Source organism: Ranitomeya imitator, chromosome 2 (genome assembly GCF_032444005.1).
Source record: "Ranitomeya imitator isolate aRanImi1 chromosome 2, aRanImi1.pri, whole genome shotgun sequence".
NCBI lineage: Eukaryota > Metazoa > Chordata > Amphibia > Anura > Dendrobatidae > Ranitomeya > Ranitomeya imitator.
Genome location: NC_091283.1, coordinates 245974452 through 246001156, shown reverse-complemented (window position 1 = coordinate 246001156; position 26705 = coordinate 245974452). Strand labels below are relative to the sequence as shown.

General features: G+C 47.4%; 1 protein-coding gene and 1 long non-coding RNA gene across 3 annotated transcripts in view; one reads left to right on the top strand and one right to left on the bottom strand.

Moving 5' to 3' along the window:
* LOC138662890 (oocyte zinc finger protein XlCOF6-like) overlaps window positions 1-26705 on the bottom strand; it is an 87319-nt gene that overhangs the window by 47498 nt on the left and 13116 nt on the right. The window lies entirely within an intron of this gene.
* Window positions 21185-26705, top strand: part of LOC138662892 (uncharacterized) — a 71909-nt gene continuing 66388 nt past the window's right edge. The window contains exon 1 of the long non-coding RNA XR_011318087.1: window positions 21185-21288. This is a non-coding gene — a long non-coding RNA (uncharacterized lncRNA). The remainder of the gene's footprint in view (window positions 21289-26705) is intronic.

The window sequence follows — 26705 nt, the reverse complement described above, 5'->3', positions numbered from 1 at the left end:
AGAAACAGCCCCAAAGCATGATGTTTCCACCACCATGCTTTACAGTAGGTATGGTGTTTGATGGATGCAACTCAGTATTCTTTTTCCTCCAAACACGACAAGTTGTGTTTCTACCAAACAGTTCCAGTTTGGTTTCATCAGACCATAGGACATTCTCCCAAAACTCCTCTGGATCATCCAAATGCTCTCTAGCAAACTTCAGACGGGCCCGGACATGTACTGGCTTAAGGACAAGGACACCCACAACCAAGATATAGACTAGTACCAGGTAAAACACCAGGCAGAGAATAGATATAAAATGCCTTTATTGTATATGACTGGCAATTGAATATATTTAATACTTTAACAATACATAATTTGTGCGCACAAAAAACAAAGGGAATTATTTAACAATAAAAACCATAAAAACAATGTATGTATACAATAAAAGATGGAATATTGTAACGGACTGACCCAAAAAAATAATAAATATAATATTTGTTTATATAAAGGTGGGAGCAACCACTAAAAATAGCCACACAATAAAATAATTATATGTCAAAAAATGACCACATTATGTGGTAATTTTTTGACATATAATTATTTTATTATGTGGCTATTTTTAGTGGTTGCTCCCACCTTTATATAAACAAATATTATATTTATTATTTTTTTGGGTCAGTCCGTTACAATATTCCATCTTTTATTGTATACATACATTGTTTTTATGGTTTTTATTGTTAAATAATTCCCTTTGTTTTTTGTGCGCACAAATTATGTATTGTTAAAATATTAAATATATTCAATTGCCAGTCATATACAATAAAGGCATTTTATATCTATTCTCTGCCTGGTGTTTTACCTGGTACTAGTCTATATCTTGGTTGTTGGTGTCCTTGTCCTTGAATAGTGGTTTCGGTCCACATTCTTTTCTTCCACAGAGCACTGGTCACTTTTATTAAATTCCACAAGTGTATATTGCCATTATGGCACAGATATAAGTATATAGTGTTGTGGTGTATCTGTGGTTGTGTCTAATAATGTACTGGCTTAAGCAGTGGGTCACGTCTGGCACTGCAGGATCTGAGTCCATGGTGGCGTAGTGTGTTACTTATGGTAGGCCTTGCTACATTGGTCCCAGCTCTCTGCAGTTCATTCACTAGGTCCCCCCGCGTGGTTCTGGGATTTTTGCTCACCGTTCTTGTGATCATTCTGACCCCACGGGGTGGGATTTTGCATGGAGCCCCAGATCGAGGGAGATTATCAGTGGTCTTGTATGTCTTCCATTTTCTAATTATTGCTCCCACTGTTGATTTCTTCACTCCAAGCTGGTTGGCTATTGCAGATTCAGTCTTCCCAGCCTGGTGCAGGGCTACAATTTTGTTTCTGGTGTCCTTTGACAGCTCTTTGGTCTTCACCATAGTCGAGTTTGGAGTCAGACTGTTTGAGGGTGTGCACAGGTGTCTTTTTATACTGATAACAAGTTTAAACAGGTGCCATTACAGGTAATGAGTGGAGGAAAGAGGAGACTCTTAAAGAAGAAGTTACAGGTCTGTGAGAGCCATAAATCTTGATTGTTTGTTTCTGACCAAATACTTATTTTCCACCATAATATGCAAATAAAATGTTAAAAAAACAGACAATGTGATTTTCTGGATTTTTTTTTCTCAGTTTGTCTCCCATAGTTGAGGTCTACCTATGATGTAAATTACAGACGCCTCTCATCTTTTTAAGTGGTGGGACTTGCACTATTGCTGACTGACTAAATACTTTTTTGCCCCACTGTATATATATATTATATATGTAATATATGTTTCCTGCCTTGCCCAGCTCCTGAATGTCTACATGAACTGAATTTAGTTTTCTCTGGTATGCACTGCTCACCCTTCACTTTGGATACATAATGTATTTCACAACTCTGGTGTCTTCCATGCATACCTCTGAGCGGTCAGTTTAACCCCTCCCCCCTTTTATGACCTTTTGTTTAACTCTGAACATGTGTTCTGGCCACACACCCCAACATCCACTCACAGCTGAGTTCTCTTAGTAGCACATATATTCAGATCCAGGACTCTGATCCAAACTCTAGTCTGATCCATTCATCTTTCAAATTCCATATTTATAATTACTTTGAATTAGACTGAATTGGACTGGAATTGACTGGAAGGTAATAAAATACCAAACCACTACAATGTTTCGGTTTCTTTTCTCTTTCACCCTATACTACTTTCCTTCTTAATCTCCTGTAATCCCTCCGTCTAATAACGAACTACTCATTTCTTCCTCAATAGTCCCCAGCCATCTCACCTCCTCCTCACAGCTGTTCCTCCACATACAATCCTTTCTCCAGACACACTGCTGCATCATGTCCTATCCTTCTCCCACCTTCTAACACTCTGTCTGCTACGCCTCATCTCTGGTGATGTATCCCCAAATCCCTGCCCCTCTCAACACGTCCCCACACTCACTTCTAACCCCCTGCCACGATCCTCTGCACGTTTTCCCAACCATGATAACCTCATACCCATTCCTCCAGCCCCCACTCCCCTGGCCCCCCTACCTGGAGCATTATGGAATGCACGCTCTATCTGCAACAAACTGCCATTTATCCATGACCTCTTCATCACCAACAAACTTTCCTTCCTTGGCATCACTGAAACCTAGATCACCCCCTTTGACTCAGCCTCTCCAGCTGCGCTCTCCTATGGTGGATTCCACCTCTCTCACACTCCTCACACTCCTCCCCAGCAACAAATGTGGTGGAGGAGTTGGCTTGCTCCTGTCCGATATCTGCTCCGTTACTCCAATCCTGCTACCACCCTCCGCTACTATTCCCCCTCCATCCGCATCTATTCCCTGTTATGATCTGGTGACCTAGGAGCAACAGAAATCCTGATCTTAACACCGCAACTAGAAGTAGCCGTGGAGTGTACCTAACCAATCCTAGACACCTCGTCACAGCCGGAGGACTAAATACCCCTAAAGATGGAAATAGGAATACTATCTTGCCTCAGAGCAGAACCCCAAGGATAGACAGCCCCCCACAAATATTGGCGGTGAGTCGGAGAGGAAAAAACATACACAGGCAGAAAAACAGGATTTAGCACAAGAGGCCACTCTAGCTAAATAGGACAGGATAGGACAGAGTTCTGTGCGGTCAGTATTAAAACCCTTCAAAAATATCCACAGCAGAATATACAAAAACTTCCTACATCTAACTAAAGACGTAGGAGCGTAAATCTGCAACTCCAGCGAATCCTACATTCAGAGCAGGAATACAATCAAAAACAAGCACACAGCCTGTGTGCCACAGAAAAAGAAACAGACACTTATCTTTGCTGAAATGGCAACCAAGAAGGAGAAGCCAGAAAGAGATCCATCATATCCAAAAAAACATTGACAACTGGAAAGGACTAATGAGTCCTGCAAGCCTAAATACCCCAGTCAGAACTGCAATTAGCAGATACACCTGTCCAAGACTGCAGCCCAGGAACAACTTGTGACAGGGTGTATGGCAGAGCAAGAAGGGACAACAGGCCGAGGGATGATTCAACAGATTTATTATCAAGAACGCTGGAACAACACATGCAGGTAGATCTACAGAGTCCACAATTAGTCCAACAGAACAGATTCGGGGGGCACCTCCCGATAATCCTTGTGCCAGCTAACAAAGCAATAGTCCACACTAGTCCAAGGGATCCCAAAACAATCCCACGAACGACGAGATATGTCCTCAGCTCATGTCTCGCCCCGTTCGCTTCAGCAGTCACAGATGGACATAGGGTCTTGCCTCAACTAAGAATCCCCACTCCTTCTCCTTTAAGGATCAACTCACATCTGATCTCAAAATAAGAATGGATTGTCTGCGCTCCTGGGATCCGCCCATGAAGGGGGGTAGGGGTCACACCTTCTATTCCATGGTTGGGTCCACCAGAAGATTCTAGACTGGTGGGCTCCAGGTAGTCTATCTAGTATGTACATTTGACTAGCCACCTGCTGTGAGGAAGAATGGCTATTCTTTCACTAGTGGTGTTGACAAAGCTTAATTACATTATAGCTTAGGGCTGCAAGTATTGGGGGAAGGAGACATATTGTTACAGGTGAACTCCCAGCACAAGAAAATACATAAATTACAGCTAATAGAAACCAGAGAACAGTTACCTACATCAAATGGCATATTATTCAAATACAGGACAGGGCAAAAGTACATATCATGACAATCCCTTCCCTTCCCAATTTGTGTACGTACTAGGGACCTCTACAGGTCGCTGGTTAAGTACACACAGGCAAAGCGTAATTTACATGTGGCTTCATGCAGCCACGAATTGGCATCGTAGCTCTCCCACATCATTGCCCAGGAGAACATCTGCAGGCAGACCACCCAACACCCCAACCACACATCGCCTGACCCCAAAACCAAAGTTCAGATCCACAGTGGCTGTGGGAATAGTCCTCCATTGTCCACCAGCCAGTTCAATGACAATCCCAAGTCCTCGATGGATTGCCTCAGGCCGAACCACTCGGTGATCAGCCAGTGTGAGGAAAGCCCCTGAGTCACAAAATCCAATAAGTCTCTGTCCATCCAGCATGACCTCCTGCAAGTGCTTACCTCGATAAGCAGAAGTCGTCATAGCTGCGGGTCGCACACCATAAACTTCTAGTGGTGCAACATGGGTGGGTGAGGCACTAGGCCAGTCCTCACGTAGTGGTGACACGTCGTCCTCCATGGCACTTGGCTGTACATAATTAATAATACGACTGGGTACAGGATTAATCCTCATTTGAACAGCTGGGCAGGAGGCTTGCAGATGCCCCGGCTGTCCACATCGATAGCATCTGTGCTGGGTCTTACTCCATCCAAGGTGTCCTCTTGGGCGAGGGGTAAGGGAACCTGGAGGCCGGCCCCCACCTGAAGGTGCTGTAGGGTTTTGAGGACGACTCCTCCATGGGCTGGCTGGGCATGAGGCCTGCAGATGCCCCGGATGCCCACAACCATAACACCGGCGCTCTGCTACTTCCTCTCCTCATTGTATTCCAGAAAACGCAGTAGAAGCAACTGGAGGCACATTTACACGGGTATCAGCATGAGGTGGTGGCTTAGAGGAACGGGGAACAATGGGGACAGAAGAACAGGGGGCCACCGGTGTTGTGGAGCTGGTAGGCCTCTCTCCATCCTCCAAGAGAACCCTCCACTGAGGCTTGATGGTGAGAGCCTCATCAGCTAGAGCTGCAGCTTCCTCCACAGTGGCTGGTCTCCTTTCACGCACCCATTCCCGGATCTCAGCAGGGCACTTGAAGTAAAACTGCTCTTTTAGGATAACCTGGAGGAAGGTCTCCCAGGTTAAGGCCTCCTCTGCCTCCAGCCAGCGATTACATATTTGTTTGAGTCTGTGGGCATACATCTTGAAAGACACTTCCTCATCGCAGGCTAAAGTACGGAACTGAGTCCTGTAAGTGTCTGGGGTAACAGCATAATGTTCTAGAATAGTCTGTTTAATCTCCGCATACTCACAGTTCCCCCGAGGGTCCATAGCTCTATAGGCTGCGGCAGCTCCACCCTCTAAGAGCCCCACCAGATGTCGGACTCGGTCCCTTTCCAGGACTTCCATTAATCGACACTGATGCTCAAAGTCCTGGAAGAAACCCTCAATGTCGACTGCAGCCTCATTAAAGGGCTTGAAGTCTTTGCGGGACACTCTGGGGAGTTCCCTCATGGTGGGTGCTGGAGTTAGAGTCTGTCTGGAGCTTCTAGCTGCTTCCAAAGCGATCTGCCTCTCCAGCAATGCCATCTCCTGAGCTCTGTCCTCGGCTCTGTGAATGGCCTCCCTCTCCCTCTCCTGAGCTCTGTGAATGGCCTCCCTCTTATCGTCTATAGAGGCCTCTTCTCCCAGCAATGCCAACTCCTCCTCGTACCACACAACCCACTGACTTTTTTGGGTATTTACCTCCGGCTGCCTTCTTTCCTCCATTTGCTGTGAGGATCCTTCCTCAGCGTCATCTTGCAGGCGAACTCCTTCCAAAGCCTCAATTAGCTGCTCCTTGGAGAGTCCTTTAAAACGGACTCCTACTTCACGGGCCTTTGATTGTAGGCTCCCCAAAGTCCAGTTCTTGTACTCTGCGGTGTTGGTTCCCGATGTTGGGCCATGGTCCTCCATTCCTTCTGCTCTGATCCCACTGCTGCCACCAGTTTGTGACAGGGTGTATGGCAGAGCAAGAAGGGACAACAGGCCGAGGGATGATTCAACAGATTTATTATCAAGAACGCTGGAACAACACATGCAGGTAGATCTACAGAGTCCACAATTAGTCCAACGGAACAGATTCGGGGGGCACCTCCCGATAATCCTTGTGCCAGCTAACAAAGCAATAGTCCACACTAGTCCAAGGGATCCCAAAACAATCCCACGAACGACGAGATATGTCCTCAGCTCATGTCTCACCCCGTTCGCTTCAGCAGTCACAGATGGACATGGGGTCTTGCCTCAGCTAAGAATCCCCACTCCTTCTCCTTTAAGGATCAACTCACATCTGATCTCAAAATAAGAATGGATTGTCTGTGCTCCTGGGATCCGCCCATGAAGGGGGGTAGGGGTCACACCTTCTATTCCATGGTTGGGTCCACCAGAAGATTCTAGACTGGTGGGCTCCAGGTAGTCTATCTAGTATGTACATTTGACTAGCCACCTGCTGTGAGGAAGAATGGCTATTCTTTCACTAGTGGTGTTGACAAAGCTTAATTACATTATAGCTTAGGGCTGCAAGTATTGGGGGAAGGAGACATATTGTTACAGTTGAACTCCCAGCACAAGAAAATACATAAATTACAGCTAATAGAAACCAGAGAACAGTTACCTACATCAAATGGCATATTATTCAAATACAGGACAGGGCAAAAGTACATATCATGACACAACTGCATTACCATCTGCTACCACCAGAGGGAGCTTAAAAGCAGAATTCACAACAGTACCCCCCCCTTGAGGAGGGGTCACCGATCCCTCACCAGAACCCCCAGGACGATCAGGATGAGCCAGATGAAAGGCACAAACCAAATCAACAGCATGGACATCAGAGGCAAAAACCCAAGAATTATCCTCCTGGCCATAATCCTTCCATTTGACCAGGTACAGAAGCTTCCGCCTCGAAAAATGGGAATCCAAAATCTTCCCAACAACATATTCCAACTCCCCATCAACCAACACAGGGGCCGGAGGATCAACAGAGGGAACAACGGGCTCCACATATTTCCGCAATAAAGATATATGGAAGACATTATGGATAGCAAAAGAGGCCGGAAGCGCCAGTCGAAAAGACACCAGATAAATAATCTCAGAAATCCTATAAGGACCAATAAACCGAGGCTTAAACTTAGGAGAAGAAACCTTCATAGGAACATGACGGGAAGACAACCAGACCAGATCCCCAACCCGAATCCGGGAACCAACACACCGACGACGATTAGCAAAACGTTGTGCCTCCTCTTGAGACAACACCAAATTGTCCAACACATGAGCCCAAATCTGCTGCAACCTGTCAACCACAGAATCCACACCAGGACAGTCAGAAGGCTCAACCTGCCCAGAAGAAAATAGAAGATGAAAACCAAAATTACAAAAGAAAGGCGAAACCAAGATAGCCGAACTAGCCCGATTATTAAGGGCAAACTCGGCCAATGGCAAGAAAGCCACCCAATCATCCTGATCTGCAGACACAAAGCATCTCAAATACATCGCCAAAGTCTGATTAGTTCGCTCTGACCATTTGTCTGAGGATGGAACGCAGAAGAAAAAGACAAATCAATGCCCAGCCTAGCACAAAAGGCCCGCCAAAACCTAGAAACAAACTGGGAACCCCTGTCGGACACAATATTCTCTGGAATACCATGCAAACGGACCACATGCTGAAAAACAACGGAACCAAATCCGAAGAGGAAGGCAATTTAGGCAAAGGCACCAAATGAACCATCTTAGAGAACCGGTCACAAACAACCCAGATAACTGACATCCTCTGGGAAACAAGAAGATCGGAAATAAAATCCATAGAAATATGCGTCCAGGGCCTCTCAGGGACCAGCAATGGCAAAAGCTACCCACTAGCACGGGAACAACAAGGCTTGGCCCGCGCACAAGTCCCACAGGATTGCACAAAAGAACGCACATCACGTGACAAAGAAGCAGTGGCGTAGGAAGAGGGGTGCGGGGGGGGCGGGCCGCCCCGGGCGGCACAATGTGGGGGCGGCTATCAGCGCGGCTGCGCGCACTCATTCTCTGCTCCTTCCTCCCAGCATTATGAGGACTGGAGCAGAGCGCTGGCAGTGCGCGCGGCCGTGCAGAGTTGCTGGCTGCAGTGTAGCAGGGGCACACAGTCACACACGCTGTGACTCACCCCCGCACCTGCAGTCAGCAGCAGAAGCTCCGATCCCGCCCCTCCAGCAGCGTCACAGCTCTCACAATGTGAAGAGCCATGGAGGGGCGGGGCTAAATGTTGGGGGCGGAGCCACGGACAAGCAGGAAGAAGAGGCAGAAGGAAATATGAAAATCAGAGCGGGAGACAGAAAAGATGTGAGAACAGAGACAGAAAACAACAGAGAGGCAAGACACAGGTGAGAAGTATATATGTATGTATATATATATATATATATATATATATATATATATTACATCATTGTCTAAGGGTCACACTTCCGTCTTTCTGTCTGTCCTTCTGTCTTTCTTTCTTTCACGGATATTCATTGGTCGCGGCCTCTGTCTGTCGTCGCTGATTGGTCTCGGCAGCTGCCTGTCATGGCTGCCGCGACCAATCAGCGACAGGCACAGTCCGATTAGTCCCTCCGCTGCAGTCAGTGCCCGGCGCCTGCTCTATACTCCCCACAATCAGCGCCCGCTCCATAATCCCCTCCAGTCACCACTCACACAGGGTTAATAGCAGCAGTAACGGGCCGCGGTGTAACGCACTCCGTTACCGCTGCTATTAACCCTGTGTGTCCCCAACTATTTACTATTGATGCTGCCTATGCAGCATCAATAGTAAAAATATGTCATGTTAAAAATAATAAAAAAATGAAAAAACCTGCTATACTCACCCTCCATCGCCTTTCCCGCTCCTCGCAACGCTCCAGTGCCCGCTCCATGCAAGCGGCAGCTTCCGGTGCCAAGGATGGTATGTGAGAAGGACCTGCCATGACGTCACGGTCATGTGACCGCAACGTCATCACAGGTCCTGCGCTCATACCAACCCTGGGACTGGAAGCTGCCTCGTGCGATACAGGGCCAGAATTCATCGGAGGGTGAGTATATGTTTATTTTTTATTTTAAGTCTGTATACTACGTGGCTCTGTGCTGTATACTCCGTCACTGGGCAATATACTACGTGGCTTGGCAATATACTACGTGACTGGGCAATATACTACGTGGCTGGGCAATATACTACGTGGCTGGGCAATATGCTACGTGGGCTGTGCAATATACTACATGGCTGTGTTATATACTACGTGGCTGTGTTATATACTACGTGGCTGTGCTATACGCTATGTGGGCTGTGCTATATACTGCGTGGGCTGTGTTATACACTACATGGCTGTGCTATATGCTACGTGGGCTGTGTTATATGCTATGTGGCTATGCTATATTTCTCTGCTGTATCTGCATCATGAATCATGCTATGTGTTAAAGGGGGGGCCCACTGAGACTCTTTCGCCCGGGGCCCTCTAAAACCGCGGCCAGCGCTGCAGCTGTTTAACGCTATTGACGTGCGGGCCCGCGCCCGTACGTCAATAGTTAACAACAGCCACCAGCCATTTGGAGGCTGGCAGCTGAAGTCGGCCGCAGCGCACACGTCGACGGCTTCTGACGTCATTGTCAGTCGCCGGCGAGTGCACGCTTCAGCTGCGTGGAGAGAGCAGGAGCGTGGTCAGGTAAGCAGAACTTGTTTTTTTTTTTTGCAGACCCTATCATGTGTGTTGCCCTATTTTTGGTAACCTTTGTGTGTATTGAGCCGAGGGGGGGGGGGGGCGCCAAACTCGGGAGCAGCCCCGGGCGGCAAAAGCTCTAGCTACGCCCCTGCAAAGAAGGCCACAAAAAGGACCTGCCAACCAAGTCTCTGGTACCAAAAATGCCAGGATGACCAGCCAACATGGAACAGTGAACCTCAGAAATCACTCTACTAGTCCATCTGTCAGGAACAAACAATTTCCCCACAGGACAGCAATCAGGTTTATCAGCTTGAAATTCCTGAAGAACCCGTCGTAAATCAGGGAAAATGGCAGAAAGGACCACCCCTTCTTTCAAAATACCGACCGGTTCCAAGACCTCAGGAGAATCAGGCAAAAAACTCCTAGAGAGGGCATCAGCCTTAATGTTCTTAGAACCCGGAAGGTACGAGACCACAAAATCAAAACGGGAAAAAAACAAGGACCATCGAGCCTGTCTAGGATTCAGCCGTTTAGCAGACTCGAGGTAAATCAAATTCTTGTGATCAGTCAAGACCACAATACGGTGCTTAGCTCCCTCAAGCCAATGTCGCCACTCCTCAAACGCCCACTTCATAGCCAACAACTCCCAATTGCCGACATCATAATTGCGTTCAGCAGGCGAAAACTTATGGGAAAAGAAGGCACACGGTTTCATTAAGGAACCAACAGGATCCCTCTGAGACAAAACGGCCCCTGCCCCAATCTCAGAAGCGTCAACCTCAACCTGAAACGGAAGAGAAACATCCGGTTGGCGCAACACCGGAGCAGAAGTAAATTGACGTTTAAGCTCCTGAAAGGCAGAGACAGCCGCAGAGGACCAATTCGCCACATCCGCGCCTTTCTTCGTCAAATCGGTCAAGGGTTTAACCACGCTGGAAAAATTAGCAATGAAACGGCGATAAAAATGTGCAAAACCCAAAATTTTCTGAAGGCTCTTCACAGATGTGACCTGAATCCAATCATGAACAGCCTGAACCTTAACCTGATCCATCTCTATAGATGAGGGAGAAAAAATAAAGCCCAGAAAAGAGACCTTCTGCACCCCAAAGAGACACTTAGACCCTTTCACAAACAGGGCATTGTCACGAAGGATCTGAAATACCATCCTGACCTGCTCCACATGAGACTCTCAATCATCGGAAAAAATCAAAATATCGTCCAAATATACAATCAAGAACTTATCAATATAAGTCCGGAAGATATCATGCATGAAGGACTGAAAAACAGATGGAGCATTAGTGAGCCCGAATGGCATCACAAGGTATTCAAAATGGCCTTCGGGCGTATTAAACGCAGTTTTCCATTCATCACCCTGCTTAATACGAACAAGATTATATGCCCCCCGAAGGTCAATCTTAGTAAACCAACTAGCTCCCTTAATCCTAGCAAACAAATCGGTAAGCAAAGACAAAGGATATTGAAACTTGACCGTGATTTTATTCAAGAGGCGATAATCAATACAGGGTCTCAAGGAACCATCTTTTTTAGCAACAAAAAAGAACCCCGCTCCCAACGGTGAAGAAGATGGCCGAATATGCCCTTTCTCCAAAGACTCCTTAATATAGCTCCGCATGGCGGTATGTTCAGGCACAGACAGGTTGAAAAGTCTACCCTTAGGAAACTTACAGCCTAGAATCAAGTCAATAGCACAATCGCAGTCCCTGTGCGGTGGAAGGAAACTGGACTTGGGCTCATCGAATACATCCTGAAAATCAGACAAAAACTCTGGAATTTCAGAAGAGGAAGAAGAGGAGATTGACATCAAAGGAACATCATTATGAACCCCCTGACAACCCCAACTAGTCACAGACATGGACTTCCAATCCAACACAGGATTATGTACCTGCAACCACGGAAAACCCAGCACGATAGCATCATGCAAATTATGCAACACCAGAAAACGACAATCTTCCTGATGGGCTGGCGCCATGTGCATGGTCACCTGTGTCCAAAACTGGGGCTTATTTTTAGCCAAGGGTGTAGCATCAATGCCCCTTTAAGGAATAGGGTTCTGCAAAGGCTGCAAGGAAAAACCACAATGCCTGGCAAACCCAAAGTCCATTAAGTTCAAGGCGGTGCCTGAATCCACAAACGCCATGACAGAAAATGATGACAATGAGCAGATCAAGGACACAGATAACAGAAATTAAGGTTGTTCAGTACTGATGGTAAATGAACTAGCGATCCTCTTTGTCTGCTTAGGACGGACTGAAATGACATGAGAATCATCGCCACAATAATAACACAACCCATTTTGACGTCTGAACCCTTGTCGTTCTGTTCTAGACAGAATCCTATCACACTGCATTGGCTCTGGAATCTGCTCTGAGGACAACGCCACAGTGCGCACAGTTCTGCGCTCTTGCAAGCGCCGGTCAATCTGAATGGCCAGAGACATAGAATCACTCAGAACAGAAGGCGTGGGAAACCCCACCATGACATCCTTAACGGATTCAGAAAGACCCCTTCTGAAAATTGCCGCCAAAGCATCATTATTCCATTAAGTCAACACAGACCATTTTCTGAATTTCTGACAATACAATTCTGCCGCCTCTTGACCCTGAGAAGGTCTTCTCAGCTTGATCCACAGAATTGGGTTCATCATATAATAATCCCAAAGCCTGAAAAAAGGAGTCTATATTAAGCAAAGCCGGATTCCCAGATTCCAGGGAAAATGCCCAATCCTGAGGGTCACCACGCAGCAGGGAAATTACGATTTTTACCTGCTGAATGGAATCACCGGAGGATCGAGGTCTCAGAGCAAAAAACAGTTTACAGTTGTTTTTAAAACTCAAAAATTTGGACCTGTCACCAGAAAACAAATCAGGAGTAGGAATCTTCGGTTCTAAAGCAGGAGTCTGAACAATATAATCTGAAATACCCTGTACCCTAGCAGCAAGCTGGTCTACACGAGAAGCTATTTCCTGAACATTCATGCTAGCAAAAAGCTCCTCAGTCACCCAGAGATTAAGAGGGAAGAGAACAGAAAAAAAATGGCTCAACACCTTTCTTCCCTTCTTCTGAGATGCATTTAACTCATTATGGGCCAGTTGTACTGTTATGATCCGGTGACCTAGGAGCAACAGGAAAACTTTCACTGGAGTAGGTGGTCACTATACTGACCGCAAATCCTGATCTTAACACTAGAAGTAGCCGTGGAGTGTACCTAACCAATCCTAGACACCTCGTCACAGCCGGAGGACTAAATACCCCTGAAGATGGAAATAGGAATACTATCTTGCCTCAGAGCAGAACCCCGAGGATAGACAGCCCCCCACAAATATTGGCGGTGAGTCGGAGAGGAAAAAACATACACAGGCAGAAAAACAGGATTTAGCACAAGAGGCCACTCTAGCTAAATAGGACAGGATAGGACAGAGTTCTGTGTGGTCAGTATTAAAACCCTTCAAAAATATCCACAGCAGAATATACAAAAACTTCCTACATCTAACTAAAGACGTAGGAGCGTAAATCTGCAACTCCAGCGAATCCTACATTCAGAGCAGGAATACAATCAAAAACAAGCACACAGCCTGTGTGCCACAGAAAAAGAAACAGACACTTATCTTTGCTGAAATGGCAACCAAGCAGGAGAAGCCAGAAAGAGATCCATCATATCCCAAAAAACATTGACAACTGGCAAGGACTAATGAGTCCTGCAAGCCTAAATACCCCAGTCAGAACTGCAATTAGCAGATACACCTGTCCAAGACTGCAGCCCAGGAACAACTGCATTACCATCTGCTACCACCAGAGGGAGCTCAAAAGCAGAATTCACAACAATTCCCCCTCCAACCTCCAGCTGGATGTCATCTACCGCCCCCCAGAACTATCCATCTCCACCTTTCTTAACCACTTCACCACCTGGCTACTTAATTTCCTCTCTGCTGACATTCCCATTATAATCATGGGTGACTTCAATATCCCCATTGACACTTCCACCTCAGCTGCCTCTAAACTTTTATCGCTCACTGCCTCCTTCGCCCTCAATCAATGGTCCTCTGAGGCCACTCACAAAGATAGCCACACATTGGACCTCATCTTCACCCGCCTCAGCTCCCTTACTAATCTCACTAACTCACCCCTCCCCCTGTCTGACCACAACCTACTGACATGCTCTTCCCTCTCCTCTCCTAGTGTGCAACCCCCATGTCACACACTCACTCACCCTCACAGAAATCTCAAACACCTCAACTTACAATCACTCTCTGAGTCCCTTCTCCCTCTTTCAGACATAGCCTCCCTTCATGACACAGATGCTGCTGCCACTTTTTATAACAACACAATAACAGCAGCACTCGAGTCGGCCGCCCCGCTCATGCATAGCAAAACTCAGTACACTCAACAGGCAGCTCTGGCTGACCAGCTTGACCAAAGGACTGAGACGGGCTTCCAGGATCGCTGAGCGGAGATGGAAGCGATCCCACTCTGCCGATCACTTCACTCCATATAAGCAGTCCCTCGCCAGCTTCAATTCCAAGCTCACTGCCGCAAAACAAACTTACTTCTCATCTCTCATATGCTCCCTATCTCACAACACTGAACAGCTTTTCAACACTTTCAATTCTCTACTCTGTCCCCCTGCACCCCCTCCCTCCCCTCTCATTTCTCATTTGCCTCCTTCTTTAAACAGAAGATCAGAGAAAGCTTTGGCCCACAGCGCCCAACGCTCCTCTTAGCTGCTCTACCCTGTTCCTCCAAAACCAGCTTCTCCACCATGGCAGAAGATCAGCTCTCCACCCTCCTGTCAAGATCACACCTCACCACCTGCACGCTTGACCCGCTCCCATCCCACCTCATCCCTAACCTTGCCACAGTCTGGATCCAAACCCTAACACACCTCTTCAACCTCTCACTCACAACAGGTGTCTTCCCCTTAGACTTCAAACATGCCAAGATCATACCCATCCTCAAAAAGCCTTCCCTCGAACCATCCTCTGTGTCTAGCTATCACCCACTATCTCTTCTCCCTTATGCCTCAAAATTACTGGAACAACACGTCCATCTTGAACTGTCCTCCCACCTCTCCTACTTCTACCTCTTTGACCGGTTACAATCTGGCTTCCGACCCCATCACTCAACTGAAACTGCCCTAACTAAAGTCACCAATGACCTACTAATTGCCAAGAGCAAGCGACACTACTCTGTCCTCCTTCTCCTGGACCAGTCTTCTGCCTTTCACACTGTGGACCATTCCCTTCTACTACTGATCCTCTCATCTCTTGGCATCACAGACTTGGCCCTATCATTGATCTCGTCATATCTGACAGACCGAACATTCAGTGTCTCCCTCCCCCATGGCCCCTCCTCACTTCGCCCCTTGTCTGTCGGTGGTGTTCTTCAAGGCTCTGTTCTAGGACCCCTACTCTTCTCCATCTACACCTTCGGCCTGGGACAGCTCATAGAATCCCACGGTATGCAGTATCATCTCTACGCCGATAACACGCAGATCTACCTATCCGGACCTGACCTCACCTTCTTACTTAACAAAATCCCACACTGTCTGTCTGCTATCTCGGCCTTCTTTTCTGCTTGCTTTCTAAAACTGAACATGGACAAAACAGGATTCATCATCTTTCCCCCCATCTCACTCTACCCCTCCACCAGACCTATGCATCAATGTCAATGGCTGCTCACTTTACCCAGTCCCATATGCCTGGTGGCTCAGGGTGATCCTCGACTCTGCCTTCTCTTTCAAGCCACATATCCAAGCCCTTGCTTACTCCTGCCGTCTCAAACTCAAAAATATTTCCCGGACCCATGCATTCCTTTACCGCGACACCACAAAAACACTAGTGCATGCCCTTATCATCTCCCGCCTTGACTACTGCAACCTCCTACTCTCTGGCCTCCCCTCTAGCACTCTGGCACCACTGCAATCCATCCTACACTCTGCTGCCCGACTAATCTACCTGTCTCCCCTCTATTCCCCAGCCTTTCGCCAAGTCCTCCATTGGCTTCCTATCACCCAGAGACTCCAGTTCAAAAGCCTTACAATGACATACAAAGCCATCCACAACCTGTCTCCTCCATAGATCTGTGACATGGTCTCCCAGTTCTTACCCACATGCAACCTCTGATCCTCTAAAGATCTCCTTCTCTACTCCCCTCTCATCTCTTCTTCCCACAACCGCATCCAAGACTTCTCCCGTGCTTCCCCCATACTCTGGAACTCTCTACCCCAACACATCAGACTCTCGCCTACCATTGAAACCTTTAAAAAGAACCTGAAGACTCACCTCTTCCGCCCAGCCTACAGCCTGTAGTGATCCACAACCTACTGAACTGCCGCACAACCAGCTCTACCCTCTCCTAGTGTATCCTCACCCATCCCCTGCAGACTGTGAGCCCTCGCGGCAGGGTCCTCTCTCCTTATGTACCTGTGTGCCTTGGTTTTTGCTCATGTTTAATGTATTTGTCTATATTTGCCCCCTTTTCACATAGTAACATAGTAACATAGTAACATAGTTAGTAAGGCCGAAAAAAGACATTTGTCCATCCAGTTCAGCCTATATTCCATCATAATAAATCCCCAGATCTACGTCCTTCTACAGAACCTAATAGTTGTATGATACAATATTGTGTTGCTCCAGGAAGACATCCAGGCCTCTCTTGAACCCCTCGACTGAGTTCGCCATCACCACCTTCTCAGGCAAGCAATTCCAGATTCTCACTGCCCTAACAGTAAAGAATCCTCTTCTATGTTGGTGGAAAAACCTTCTCTCCTCCAGACGCAAAGAATGCCCCCTTGTGCCCTTCACCTTCCTTGGTATAAACAGATCCTCAGCAAGATATTTGTATTGTCCCCTTATATACTTATACATGGTTATTAGATCGTCCCTCAGTCGTCTTTTTTCTAGACTAAATAATCCTAATTTCGCTAATCTATCTGGGTATTGTAGTTCTCCCATCCCCTTTATTAATTTTGTTGCCCTCCTTTGTACTCTCTCTAGTTCCATTATATCCTTCCTGAGCACCGGTGCCCAAAACTGGACACAGTACTCCATGTGCGGTCTAACTAGGGATTTGTACAGAGGCAGTATAATGCTCTCATCTTGTGTATCCAGACCTCTTTTAATGCACCCCATGATCCTGTTTGCCTTGGCAGCTGCTGCCTGGCACTGGCTGCTCCAGGTAAGTTTATCATTAACTAGGATCCCCAAGTCCTTCTCCCTGTCAGATTTACCCTTTACATGTAAAGTGTCATGGAATAAATGGCGCTATAAAAAAATGTATAATAATATAATAATAATAATGATGGTATATGGACATGGGACTATGGGATGGAGGATATGTATGATGGGTATATGGGCACTGGACTATAGGATCGAGGATGTGTGATGGGTATATGGGCATTGGACTATGGGATGGAGGATGGATGATGGGTATATGGGCACTGGACTATGGGAAGGAGGATGTATGATGGGTATATGGGCACTGGACTATAGGATGGAGGATGTGTGTTGGAGACCATACTAGATGGTATGGAGATGAATGAGGGATACCAAAGTTGAAAAATAGACTTTCCTTTACTTAACAAGAACTTGATGAGAAGTATACACATCAGAAAGTGGGCACAACACTTTATGAATGCTTCTTCTGCATTGTGCAGAGTCAGGAACTTTCCGGTTCCATGTGGCGGTACATAACTTTTGTTATAAGCCACAATAGTGCAGCAAACCTGAGCTAATGACCTCTTCCTGCTCTTTGTCTCCACTATGCTCCCTGCCTGGAATCCGAATTCTTACTGCCATTATATCTTTGCTTTCCTTCAGAACGTACTATCTGATGTCTCCCTCCTGGCACACAACACCCTATCAATTCAGGAGGACTGCAATCATATAGACCAAAGGTCTGTACTTCTCACTTTCTATCTGACTCATCACAGGGAGCCCATGTAGCTCAGTATGAGGTCTCCACACAGTATGACGGCCCCACAGCCCCTCACACAGTATTATGGCTAGAGATGAGCCAATATTTCAATGTTCTGTTCGGCTCACGATCGCCGAATTTGCAATATTCATGGACTTAATTGCCGATTTAATTGCTGAATATAGCCGAACATGCACAGCACAAAAGCCGGTGTTTCCCAAGCTGTGTGCCAGCTTCGGTAAATTCATCCCCGCCGGTCAGAGAGCCGCGGTTCCCACACTGTCAGAAGACAGCGTGACCGCTCATCTGTGATTGGAGGTAAAAAGTTTACATCTGGTCACTGGTGTCAGCTGATGAGACTACAGCTCCCATCATCCGACACCTACAGCCGCTAATAACAGTGAGAGCCGGAGCGGCCGATGGGTGTATTCATCAGCCGCTACTGCTCTGTAAATAAGTAATAAAAAAAGAAACTGCGCGGGATCCCCTGTATTTTTTATAATCAGCCAGGAGAAACTCACAGCTGGGGGCTGCAACCCTCAACTGTCAGCTTCAGCAAGGCTGGTTATCAAGAATAGATGGCTCCCCCCAAAAGCTGGAAATTCATGTGCCGCATTCAGTAAAATCACAGTGTGACAGGTTAGAATAGAATAGATAGAACAGATATATATACATACATAGACAGATAGAAGAAAAGCCGGTAATTCACCAGCCGTGGTGATGTCTCTGCATCGTTTGAATTCCCTACGGTGCTAGCGGGGATATCACAGGGCCCACGCCATTTTTTCCAAAAAATCTTTTATTAAATACTAGATGGCAGCCCGATTCTAAAGAATCGGGAGTCTAGAATCCATATATACTTTATTTATTCAAATGTAAAAATAATACAATTAATAAATAATAGTAAGAAAGAACAAAAAATGGCTGCACTCACCAGCTCTTGACAATTCTTGTTATTTAAGGTACAGTTACACAGGATCCATGAACATGCTTATGAGGGGAGGGATGAAAGACATCAGACGACAACTTTGCGTGTTGTGGCAAATGCCACAACAACGGTTCTTTGCTTAAGAACAATGTCAGGTAGTAGGAAAATACCCAGTTAATAATAGGCAATAGTTCTTTGCAGGAATGCAGATATTAATAAATAGGCAGTTTATATTGCAGAGAAATTGCTGGGCAATAATGGACAATGTCCTTATGTGGCAAATAATAGAGCAATATACCCAATGTGGCAAAGAAGAGGTTAATAAACGGCAGTCTCTCAGTATAACAGTCAGTGAATAATAGGCAGTATATGGAGAAAACACCAAACAAAAGTTCAAAATTGGTGTGAAAATGTCACTGAACCACTTCACAACTAAATATATATAGTTTTGGTAAATGGTATTATCATTTTTTTGACGAAATTCGTCAGGAGCTTGAAGAGCAACGTCACTGGGCCCGCCTCCACGCAGTAGAAACTTGCTGTGAGGTAAAAATTCAAAAATCACACCAAAATGGCGGGCGGAGTGTGTCACAGTACGGCACGTTTCTGATTGGTCGCTCGCAGCAGGCGGCAACCAATCAGACACTGGACACTGTTGATGTCACTTATCTCCGGACATTATCTCCGGACATTAGCTCCGGACAGGAAGTTGGCACAAATTGCAGGAAGTAGTATTCTAGGCAATTATATATTAGACATGTACAGTAAGCTTCACACACTTTACTAATTGTATTTGTCACAGACATCTGTATACCTGTCCTATTTGTATTTACTGTATGTAATTCATGTCTTCTATCCTGTCGCCTCCTGTAGTGATTTTACACTACCGCGGCTGCTGAATTACCGGCTTTTCTTCTACCAATGTAATATATATATATATATACATATACATATATACAGTACAGACCAAAAGTTTGGACACACCTTCTCATTTAAAGATTTTTCTGCATTTTCATGACTATGAAAATTGTACATTCACACTGAAGGTATCAAAACTATGAATTAACACATGTGGAATTATATACTTAAAGGGAACCTGTCACCTGAATTTGGCGGGACCAGTTTTTGGTCATATGGGCCGAGTTTTCGAGTGTTTGATTCACCCTTTACTTACCCGCCGGCTGCATGCTGGCCGCAATATTGGATTGAAGTTCATTCTATGTCCTCTGTAGTACACGCCTGCGCAAGGAAAGATTGCCTTGAATAAACCCCCAACAGTGTCACCAGAGTCCATCCGTTCTCCGTTTCTGCGTCGCACAAAGACACAGTGGTTGGAACCAAAGATCTCAAATTTGGACTCATCAGACCAAAGCACAGATTTCCACTGGTCTAATGTCCATTCCTTGTGTTCTTTAGCCCAAACAAGTCTCTTCTGCTTGTTTCCTGTCCTTAGCAGTGGTTTCCTAGCAGTTATTTTACCATGACAAAGTCTCCTCTTAACAGTTGTTGTAGAGATGTGTCTGCTGCTAGAACTCTGTGTGGCATTGACCTGGTCTCTAATCTGAGCTGCTGTTATCCTGTGATTTCTGAGGCTGGTGACTCGGATAAACTTATCAGAAGCAGAGGTGACTCTTGGTCTTCCTTTCCTGGGGCAGTCCTCATGTGAGCCAGTTTCTTTGTAGCGCTTGATGGTTTTTGCCACTGCACTTGGGGACACTTTCAAAGTTTTCCCAATTTTTCGGACTGACTGACCTTCATTTCTTAAAGTAATGATGGCCACTCATTTTTCTTTACTTAGCTGCTTTTTTCTTGCCATAATACAAATTCTAACAGTCTATTCAGTAGGACTATCTGCTGCGTATCCACAGGGCCGTATTTGCCACTAGGCACTTGAGGGCACGTGCCTAGGGCGGCAGGATGCGGGAGGCGGTACCTGAGCAAGGCAAGGTGGTTTTTTTTTAAGTTTTTTTTTTATATAGTCCGGGTCAGACCGCCCGCCCACCCGCCCTCCTTCCTCCTCCCAACCTCCCTCCTCCCACCCTCCTTCCTCCTCCCACCCTCCTCAGTTTTCTGGCTGCGGGGGTCTCAGATACAGCACGGTCACGTAGTGCACAGGGATCCGGAAGTGGAAACAAGTCACGGTGTAAGCCCTACCCCCTCCTCGCTTAGGCGCCAAGTTTAGTTCTTGGCTGACAGTCCTGTGTCGGCCCGCCCACCCACCCACCTTTCTTCCGGCTGCTGTGGAGGTCTCGGATCCCAGCAGGTTGGGCTGGGGCGCAGGGTGTAGATGCCCCTGGGACGGTCCCCCAGCTTCTGGCTGCTTGCTGGGTTAAAGGCTGGGTGTTGGCAGCCGCATCCCTGCACTGCAGACACGCCCACACTGTGTGCAGTCAGTGTCTGCCGAACCCACCTGACTGGAAGGAGGAAATCCAGATCGCAGCTGGCTAGGGCGGTCCTGGGATCTGCTGAGGCCGGGAGGAGAGGCTGCTCTGCTGCTCACTGGAGACTGCTGGGCGCCGGTGTCACTACCTTGTGATGGGTATGTGCAGTCTGTGTGTGTGTGTGCAGTCTGTGTATGTGTGCATACTGTGCCCCCCTGAGCAGTGTGCGTGTGTGTGTGCATACTGTACCCCCCTGTGCAGTGTGTGTGTGTGTGGGCATACTGTGCCCCCCTGTGCAGTGTATGTGTGTGTGTGTGCATACTGTGCCCCCCCTGTGAAGTGTGTGTGTGTGCATACTTTGCCCCCCTGTGCAGTGTGTGTGCATACTCTGCCCCCCCTGTGCAGTGTGTGTACGCATACTGTGCCCCCCTGTGCAGTGTGTGTGTATACTGTGCCCCCCCTGTGCAGTGTGTGTGCATACTGTGCCCCCTGTGCAGTGTGTGTGTGTGTGCATACTGTGCCCCCTGTGCAGTGTGTGTGTGTGCATACTCTGCCCCCCTTGTGCAGTGTGTGTGTGTATACTGTGCCCCCCTGTGCAGTGTGTGTGTGCGCATACTGTGCCCCCCCTGTGCAGTGTGTGTGCATACTGTGCCCCCCTGTGCAGTGTGTGTGCATACTGTGCCCCCCCTGTGCAGTGTGTGTGTGTGCATACTGTGCCCCCCTGTGCAGTGTGTGTGTGTATACTGTGCCCCCCCGTGCAGTGTGTGTGTGTGCATACTGTGCCCCCTGTGCAGTGTGTGTGCATACTTTGCACCCCCTGTGCAGTGTGTGTGTGTGTATACTGTGCCCCCCTGTGCAGTGTGTGTGTGTGCATACTGTGCTCCCCCTGTGCAGTGTGTGTGTGTACGCATACTGTGCTCCCCCTGTGCAGTGTGTGTGTGTGTGCATACTGTGCCCCCCCTGTGCAGTGTGTGTGTGTGTGCATACTGTGCCCCCCTGTGCAGTGTATGTGTGTGCATACTGTGCCCCCCTGTGCAGTGTATGTGTGTGCATACTGTGCCCCCTGTGCAGTGTATGTGTGTGCATACTGTGCCCCCTGTGCAGTGTATGTGTGTGCATACTGTGCCCCCCTGTGCAGTGTATGTGTGTGCATACTGTGCCCCCCTGTGCAGTGTATGTGTGTGCATACTGTGCCCCCCTGTGCAGTGTGTGTGTGCATATTGTGCCCCCTGTGCAGTGTGTGTGTGCATACTGTGCCCCCTGTGCAGTGTGTGTGTGTGTGCATACTGTGCCCCCTGTGCAGTGTGTGTGTGCATACTGTGCCCCCTGTGCAGTGTATGTGTGTGCATACTGTGCCCCCCTGTGCAGTGTGTGTGTGTGCATACTGTGCCCCCCTGTGCAGTGTATGTGTGTGCATACTGTGCCCCCCTGTGCAGTGTGTGTGTGCATACTGTGTCCCCTGTGCAGTGTATGTGTGTGCATACTGTGCCCCCCCTGTGCAGTGTGTGTGCATACTGTGCCCCCCTGTGCAGTGTATGTGTGTGCATACTGTGCCCCCCCGTGCAGTGTGTATGTGTGCATACTGTGCCCCCTGTGCAGTGTGTGTGTGCATACTGTGCCCACTGTGCAGTGTGTGTGTGCATACTGTGCCCCCCCCCTGTGCAGTGTGTGTGTGTGCATACTGTGCCCCCTGTGCAGTGTGTGTGTGCATACTGTGTCCCCTGTGCAGTGTGTGTGTGTGTGCATACTGTGCCCCCTGTGCAGTGTGTGTGTGCATACTGTGCCCCCTGTGCAGTGTATGTGTGTGCATACTGTTCCCCCCTGTGCAGTGTGTGTGTGTGCATACTGTGCCCCCCTGTGCAGTGTATGTGTGTGCATACTGTGCCCCCCTGTGCAGTGTGTGTGTGCATACTGTGTCCCCTGTGCAGTGTATGTGTGTGCATACTGTGCCCCCCCGTGCAGTGTGTGTGTGTGTGCATACTGTGCCCCCCCTGTGCAGTGTGTGTGTGTGTGCATACTGTGCCCCCCTGTGCAGTGTATGTGTGTGCATACTGTGCCCTCCTGTGCAGTGTGTATGTGTGCATACTGTGCCCCCTGTGCAGTGTGTGTGTGCATACTGTGCCCCCTGTGCAGTGTGTGTGTGTGCATACTGTGCCCCCCCTGTGCAGTGTGTGTGTGTGCATAATGTGCCCCCTGTGCAGTGTATGTGTGCATACTGTGCCCCTTGTGCAGTGTGTGTGTGTGCATACTGTGCCCCCTGTGCAATGTGTGTGTGTGAATACTGTGTCCCCTGTGCAGTGTGTGTGTGCATACTGTGTCCCCTGTGCAGTGTGTGTGTGTGCATACTGTGCCCCCTGTGCAGTGTGTGTGTGCATACTGTGCCCCCTGTGCAGTGTGTGTGTGCATACTGTGCCCCCCCTGTGCAGTGTGTGTGTATGCATACTGTGCCCCCTGTGCAGTGTGTGTGTGCATACTGTGTCCCCTGTGCAGTGTGTGTGTGCATACTGTGTCCCCTGTGCAGTGTGTGTGTGCATACTGTGTCCCCTGTGCAGTGTGTGTGTGTGTGTGCATACTGTGTCCCCTGTGCAGTGTGTGTGTGCATACTGTGCCCCCTGTGCAGTGTGTGTGTGTGCATACTGTGTCCCCTGTGCAGTGTGTGTGCATACTGTGCCCCCCTGTGCAGTGTGTGTGTGTGTGCATACTGTGCCCCCCTGTGCAGTGTGTGTGTGCATATTGTTCTCCCTGTGCAGTGTGTATGTGTGCATACTGTGTCCCCTGTGCAGTGTGTGTGTGTGCATACTGTGTCCCCTGTGCAGTGTGTATGTGTGTGCATACTGTGTCCCCTGTGCAGTGTGTGTGTGTGCATACTGTGTCCCCTGTGCAGTGTGTGTGTGTGCATACTGTTTCCCCTGTGCAGTGTGTGTGTGCATACTGTGCCCCCCTGTGCAGTGTGTGTGCATACTGTGTCCCCTGTGCAGTGTGTGTGCATACTGTGTCCCCTGTGCAGTGTGTGTGTGCATACTGTGCCCCCTGTGCAGTGTGTGTGTGTGCATACTGTGCCCCCTGTGCAGTGTGTGTGTGTGTGCATACTGTGCCCCCCTGTGCAGTGTATGTGTGTGCATACTGTGTCCCCTGTGCAGTGTGTGTGTGCATACTGTGCCCCCCTGTGCAGTGTGTGTGTGTGCATACTGTGCCCCCCTGTGCAGTGTGTGTGTGTGCATACTGTGCCCCCCTGTGCAGTGTGTGTGTGTGCATACACATGTCCCTGCCCTGTAATAGCGTCCCTGGTCCAGTAATAGCGATGTCCTGTCTTGTAAACAGGATCACAGGAGGCCGAGTCCCTTCCTCTGGAAGTCTGCAGTGGCAGAAGTGGGACAATGCAGCGGGCCCTGAATGGGAGGAGGGGGTGTCACAGCGGTGCAATGCTGCGGGCCCGATGCTGGCGGTAAGGCCGGCTTCACACTCAGCGTATGAAAATACGGTCCGTATATTACGGCCGTAATACGCTGAAAAGTCCCGAAAATAGTGGTCCGTAGCTCCTCCGTAGGCAGGGTGTGTCAGCGTATTTTGCGCATGGCATCCTCCGTATGTAATCCGTATGTCATCCGTACTGCGTGTTTTTATCGCAGGCTTGCAAAACCGACATACGGCTATACAAGGGATCCATGTGTAAAAAAAAAAAAATACTGTCTATATATATATATATACATATATATATACTAGCTGAAGAGCCCGGCGTTGCCTGTGCATAGTAAATATCTGTGGTTAGTTATAGCACCTCACTTCTCTTATTTTCCCATCACGCCTCTCATTTTCCCAATCACATCTTTCATTTTCCCCCTCACATCTCTCATTTTCTCCCTCACACCTCTCATTTTCTCCCTCACTCCTCTCATTCCCCCCTAACACTTGCCATTTCAACCTCACATCTGTCATTTTCTGATCACTCCACTATTTTTCCTCACTCCTCTCATTTTGCACTCACACCTTTTCATTTTCACCTCACACCTCTCATTTTCACCTCATCACCTCAGTATATACATGTTTGTCATCTCCCTTATACAGTATATAGTATACATCTGTATGTCATCTCCTGTATATAGTATATAGCTGTATGTCATCTCCCCTGTATATAGTATATACCTGCTGTGTGTCATCTCCCCTATATATAGTATATACCTGAATGTCATCTCCTTCTATATATAATATATACCTGTATGTCATCTCCTCCTGTATATAGTATATAGCTGTGTCATCTCCCCTGTATATAGTATATATCTGTGTGTCATCTCCTCCTGTATATAGTATATACCTGCATGTCATCTTCTATATATAGCATATACCTGTATGTCATCTCCTCCTGTATATAGTATATACCTGTAGGTCATCTGCTCCTGTATATAGTATATACCTGTGTGTCATCTCCCCCTGTATATAGTATATACCTGTATGTCATCTCCTCCTGTATATAGTATATAGCTGTGTCATCTCCCCTGTATATAGTATATATCTGTGTGTCATCTCCTTCTGTATATAGTATATACCTGCATGTCATCTTCTATATATAGCATATACCTGTATGTCATCTCCTCCTGTATATAGTATATACCTGTAGGTCATCTGCTCCTGTATATAGTATATACCTGTGTGTCATCTCCTCCTGTATATAGTATATACCTGTATGTCATCTCCTCCTGTATATATATGTACCTGTATGTCATCTCCTCCTCTATATAGTATATACCTGTGTGTCATCTCTCCTGTATATAGTATATACCTGTGTGTTATCTCCCCTGTACATAGTATATATCTGTATGTCATCTCCTCCTGTATTAGACCTCGTTCACACGTTATTTGCTCAGTATTTTTACCTCAGTATTTATAAGCTAAATTGGCAGCCTGATAAATCCCCAGCCAACAGGAAGCCCTCCCCCTGGCAGTATATATTAGCTCACACATAGACATAATAGACAGGTCATGTGACTAACAGCTGCCGTATTTCCTATATGGTACATTTGTTGTAGTTTGTCTGCTTATTAATCATATTTTTATTTTTGAAGGATAATACCAGACTTGTGTGTGTTTTAGGGCGAGTTTCGTTTGTCAAGTTGTGTGTGTTGAGTTGCGTGTGGCGACATGCATGTAGCGACTTTTGTGAGATGAGTTTTGTGTGGCAACATGCGTGTAGCAACTTTTTGTGTGTTGAGTTGCATGTGACAGGTTAGTGTAGCAAGTTGTGTGCAGCAAGTTTTGCGCATGGCGAGTTTTGCGTGTGGCGAGTTTCATGTGTGGTGCCTTTTGAGTATGTGCAAGTTTTGTGTGAGGCAACTTTTGCATGTGTTGCAACTTTTGTGCATGTGGCAATTTTTCCGCGTGTGCAAGTTTTGCGTGTGGTGAGTTTTCCATGAGGTGAGTTTTGCACTTGTGGTGAGTTTTGCAAGAGCCTAGTTTTTGCATGTGGCGAGTTCTGCACGTGGCGAGTTTTGAGTGGCGACTTTTGTGTTTCGACTTTTATGTGGCGAGGCTGGCGTATGTGTGGTGAAATGTGTGCTGAGGGTGGTATATGTGTTCAAGC